Source organism: Polyodon spathula, chromosome 5, assembly GCF_017654505.1.
Source record: "Polyodon spathula isolate WHYD16114869_AA chromosome 5, ASM1765450v1, whole genome shotgun sequence".
NCBI lineage: Eukaryota > Metazoa > Chordata > Actinopteri > Acipenseriformes > Polyodontidae > Polyodon > Polyodon spathula.
The window spans coordinates 67,239,206-67,245,205 of NC_054538.1; positions in this window are offsets into that span (position 1 = coordinate 67,239,206).

Below are 6,000 nucleotides of genomic sequence, written 5' to 3' on the forward strand. Positions count from 1 at the left end.
AAAAATGTTTAGAACAAATGCAGCCCTTGTGTGTCCCTCTACTCTGCTGTTCTGTGATCCTAAATTCTTTATTAAATGATAAACAGTCGACTCACAAAAATGCTCTTTTCCTTCCCAGTCACTTCTCGTTGTTATAATGTATAATCTTGTCAAATGCAGCTTTCCCATCGTACCTCAGCCCAGAACATGAAAAAAGCCTCATCCAAACAGTTTGTGCAGGGCTCAGATATTCTGTTTATTAAAGAAAGCCTACAGAACAATACATAGTCCTTTTTGTATAGGTTAACAAATATTACCAATACAGAAATAAACAAATAAACTAGTTAAATGAGTAGTTACGGTGTCAAAAGACAACAGTACTGCGCCTCGACGTCTACTCGAGTTAATAGGAGTCGTGGTTCAAGAGCGACTACCAAAAATATGGTGAAATATCTCCTATTAACTAAACACTAACACATTTCTACCAGTTAAAGGGAAAGTATAATTATCCACCTTTATAATCTGGTAACTAGTTTCAGCCAGTTCAGTCTTTTAAGAAAACAACAACTTACATTTATCGCCTTACCATGCCAAAGGCACCCTAAATACACAGAGAGAGAGAGAGAGAGAGAGAGAGAGAGAGAGAGAGAGAGAGAGAGAGAGAGAGAGAGAGACTTTTTTTTTACTTTTAAGATCCTTTATTAAATCATTGCAATTAAAATCCATTAAATAACAATAAGGTAAAACACAACACAATTAAGATACATGCTGGCTCCAGGGAAACCTCCCCAGGCAAGAGCATAAAATCCTAAAAAACATCATGTTCTCCTTTAAAAACAGATTTGAACCAAATAAATGTAAATAAAAACAAACAACCCTATATCAAAAAAATCTAAACAGTGCTTTTCCTGTAAAAACAGATTAAACCCAAAGTAAAAACACTGTAAAACAATAAAACCAAATAAAATTAAAACTAGTTAAACAGCAGCTCTCCCTCCTCACTCAATGAGCACAAGGCGTCTCCCACACACCACCTCTCCTGAAAGCCCTCCAGGTCACTGACTATTTTAAAATAATTAAAATCCACCATTATCCGGCTAACTACTAAAATACCAAAAAGTCTGACAACATCTGTTAGTCCTGCCTCTAAAATTTTATTTTTCCTGGATTTTAAAATGACCAATTTTGCCTGCCCTAAAATAAAGTTAATTAAAACACTCCTACTCCTTGTTTTAAAACTATAAGGGAACCCAAAAATAAAAATCTCCTTGCTGAAAGTCACTCCAAGAGCTTGCAGGAGCCCCTGCAGGAGGTGAAAGAATGACCCCAGCCTGACACAGTCACTGAACGTGTGGAACACTGTCTCCTCCTCCCCACAGAAACAGCACTCAGCACTGATGCTGGGGTCCACTCTGTGGAGGAACCTGCCCGTAGACACAGCACAGTGCAGGATCCTCCACTGCAGGTCCCCTGCTCTCTTAGTGAGGGGCTGTTTGTACAACACCCTCCATACCGGCTCACTCTCTTCTGCTACCTGTAAATGGCTTCTCCATTTTGTGTCCACAGTCCCTCTTAGGTGTTTGGAATGGACTGTTTTAACGTGCAGCTCATACAGTTTTTTCCCCTCTGCTGTGTGGAGAGCTGTATTTCTAACTCTCTCCACTTTCCCTATTCTCACTCCAACCCCGTCCTCCTCCTCCTCATCTAAACCTGGGGATAAAAAAAACTGTAGGGAAAAAGGGGTCCCCTCCCTGATCCGACCCCTCAGCTAGCCCCTCCCCCAAAGCCTCCTTGAGCTTCGGGGTGAGAGAGTTCTTCAGCTCATTTATCATTCTCTCAGCCAGCCTCTCCGAGCGCCAGCCCAGCCGTCTGGTCAGCTGAGCCGCCGAGATCCAACTGGGGTGGCCGAACTCAGTCAAATGAACCAGTCGGGTTACTCCAGCCTTAATAAAACTGGCACACAGCACCCCCGACTGAATAAACTGAATGGGAAAAAGGGGATTAAAGAATAGGGGCTCCTCTAGTAATGACTGCCCTGTCACTGACCCTTCCTCCCTCTCCATTCTTACTATTTGCCACATTTTAAAGATATTAACATAAAAAGAGGGGAGACCTGTCTTGTCTAGCCTGACAAAATCAATTAAAAACAAGTTCCGATCTAGCCCCATTCCTCCTACTCTTCTTAAAAAATAAAAGGCTATCTCTCTCCAGTGAGCACCTTCCTCAGCGTACAGGAGCCTTTTCACTGCCTGCAGTCTGAAGGCTGCCACTCTGCTGGCAATGCTGACCAGGCCTTGCCCCCCTTCATCAGTGGGGAGGTACAGAACTGCTGGCCTCAGCCAGTGTCTCCCGCTCCAGAAGAAATCCAGCAGTATTTTCTGGATCTCCTCTACCATTCCCCGTGGAGGGTCCAGACATGCCAGCTTGTGCCATAACATGGAGGCCACCAAATTATTGATGACCAGGACTCTCCCTTTGAACAACAGCTGAGCCAACAGCCCCTGCCAGCTGTGCAGCCGCCCCCTCACCTTATCCACCAGGCCCTCCCAGTTCCTCTGCATGAACAGCTCTGTCCCAAAGAACACCCCCAACACCTTAATCCCAGTCCTGTCCCACTGCAGGGCCTGAGGCACCGTGGGGGGGCCCCTCTCCTGCCAACCACCTGACAGGAAGGTGTTGCATTTTGCCCAGTTTATCTGTGCTGACGATGCTCTCTGAAACACTGCCAAGCTCTCCTTCAGGGCCTGGACGTCCCCATTACTGCACACAAACACGTTCACATCATCAGCGTAAGCTGATACTTTCACAGAGACAGGGACGGGTGAGGCAGGCACAGCCCAGCCAGACAACCTGCCCCTCAAAAGATGCAACAGTGGCTCTATAGACAACGAGTACAGCATGCCAGACAGAGAAGAGCCCTGTCTAATGCCCCTGCTCACCGAGAAAGGTTTGCTCAATCCATTATTAATCTTTAAAACACTAAAAAGTGTTTTAAGAATATAAAAGCTCTACGTAGAGATAAAAACAGGGCCAAACCCGAAGGCTTCCAGGACTTTCACAAAGTAGGTGTGGTCGACCCTATCAAAAGCCTTCTCTTGATCAAGGGAGACCAATCCCACATTAAAATGACACGTTTCGTTCAGAGTTAAAAAATCCCTAATTAAAAACAGGGTATCAAAAATAGATCTTCCAGGGATACAATAACTTTGATCTTTGTGTATTACTGTACTTATACATTTTTTAAGTCTATTTGCGAGACACTTGGAAATTATTTTCGAATCGACACATAACAGTGAAACAGGTCTCCAGTTCTTTAAAAGGCAGAGGTCTCCTTTCTTGGGCAGCAGTGTGATCACTGCCCTGCGGCAGCTGAGAGGCAGTTCTTTTTTCTCCAGACTCTCCTTTAGCACCTGGAAGAAGTCCTCCCCGATCACCGGCCAGAAATGTTTGAAAAACTCAGCGAGGAGGCCATCTATCCCAGGCGCCTTCCCTCTGGAGAGTTGTGTCACTGCAGTAGTCAGTTCTTTGAAGGAGAGCTCTGTATTCAGTCCACTCTGCTCCTCCTCACTCAGGCTGGGTAGATCCTGGAGCAGGGTCTCTGTGTCATCAGGATCACACTGTTCTTTTGTGAATAGCTGCTTGTAGAACTGCACCGCCGCCTCACTGATCTCCTCTCTGCTGTGTAGTTCTCTGCCGCAGGGCGTCCGCACACACCTCAGCTGCTGGCTGCACGCTCTCTTCTTCTCCAGGCCAAAGAAGAAGGAAGTAGGAGCGTCCATATCCCTTAGCTCAATGAAGCGAGAACGCACCAACTCCTTCTCCTCCAGCAAAGCTGACCAACACATTTCTTTTTTCTTTTATTTTTTGTAAGGTTTGCTCATTAGAGTGATCATTATTTTCTAAATTTAGAATGTCTCTCTCTAACTCCTTGACTACTTTGTCCAGTGACCTGGTTGCCTCCAGAGTGTACTGCTGACAAAAAATTCGAATTTGTTTTTTCCCCCAATGTCCCACCACTGCCTTAAATCTTTTGTTTTTGCCAGACTTTCCAAAACTGTTTAAAACCTTTTCCAAATTTGCAGTCTTTTAATAATTGAATGTTAAAATGCCAGTAAGATGATTTGTGTCCTTCGGATGGAATAAGTACATTGACTATCAGGCAGTGGTGGTCCGACAGACTATTGGGAATGATACTTGCCCCTACAAAAGAACTGAGGTGACAACGGAATGAATAAAACTGGTCCAGTCGTGCTCTAGAAGTGTAATTATTACGAGACTGGGACCAGGTGTACTGTCGGGCATAAGGGTGCAGACATCTCCATACGTCAATCAGATCACTGGACTGTAACACTGCAGTCAGCTCTCTGGAGGATTGAGGATGTGGCTCCTCAGTATTCCTATCCTTTGTAAAATCTACAGTGCAATTAAAATCACCCGCAACCACTAATACGTCATTATTATTACATTTTAAAATGGTTTGCTTCAACTTGTTAAACAATACAGTTCTTTCTCTTCCTGTATTTGGTGCATAAATATTTATAAAAGTAAAGTTAAAACCAGCTATTTGTGTCTTTAATTTTAAAAGCCGCCCTTTCTCAATCTCTTCAACTTGCTTTATACTGACACCCAGGTCTGGTTTAAAAAGCACCGCTACTCCCGCGCTGGTGCTGAAGCCGTGACTGAACACACCCTGCCCTCCCGACTCTGACAGCCAGACCGCCTCATTCTCCTGCTCAACGTGCGTCTCCTGCAGCATCGCAACCCCAGCCCTTTTCTGCTTTAAAAAAATAAAATAACTGTGCTCTTTTAAAAGACTGTCTACAACCATTAACGTTAAAAGAAATAAAAATAGACTTCTCCATGGCAACTAAAATATTTAAGACCATCAAGTTAAAACAAACACTAAAAAATAAAAATGTCGTATTATAAAAATCCATTTTAAAATGATGTTTTCGATCGTAGCAACTTCTTTACTGTCTGTACAACTTTTTTTAAACGGTATCTCTTCTGCTGATCTAGCGCCTCGAGCATGGACTTCCTGGAGACTACATGCGCAGAATGTAAAAACAATTTAAAATCAGGGAAAAAACTTTTAATGTCCACTCCCCTCTTACCTTTGGTACTGTCAAGAAAGTTATTAATATACTGTAATGTATATAGTTTTTTCCTGACGGGTTGGCTATCAGGGACGTCCGAGATTAACGAGGAATCAGTGAGCCCCTCGTCATCCGACTCGTACATGGCGTCAATTTCCTCGCCGTCTGCTCCGTCTTTTTCAGCGGCCTCGCCGCTCTCCACAGCCACAGCTTCAGCCTCAGCCTCATTGTCCCCTGTCTTACTACCGGTCTCGTAGTCAGACTGGGGCAGTTCTGTACTGCTTTGTTCCTCCGGTCAAGATGGCACAGCCGCCGGGAAAGACGTCAGCTCCTCTTCTGGCATCAGTTGGGGTTCGCCTCCGCTCTCCGCAACTTTCACGCCGGGAGACTGAGTCTTCTCTCCGCTGCCCACAGACACTAACTCAGAGTCCCGCTTTATTTCTCCTTCTTCAGGCCGTTTGCTTTTATTTTTCTTTTTTTTCGCTGCCATTTCAAACTCCTCGTTTTGTCCAGCCTCTTCTCCTGAGGCTGCTGGCGCTTGGCTGTGGCTGTGTCTCTTTTGTTGCGATGTTGGCTCGACTTCAGGCACAGCTGACTCGGGCTGCGCTGGTTCCGGGGGCTGCTCGTCCTCCCGCTCACCCCGATCACCCCCAACCTCCTACCCGCCAGCAGCTCCCTTATCCTGCTCTGCTTCAGCTCGATCTCTGTTTCTCGGGCACTGTTTTCTTTGATGTCCCTGAGCTCCACGTTTAAAACACCTCATTGTATCAGAGCTGGCGAAAACAACGCAATTCGTCCCCTCTATGTTAAAATTCCACGCTACTCAATAACTAAATTAGGGTCATTTAGTAAAATAAACGCTTGCCTTCTAAAAGACAAAACATGTTTCACATTGGAATTTCTACAACCTAGAGGGATTGTCTTA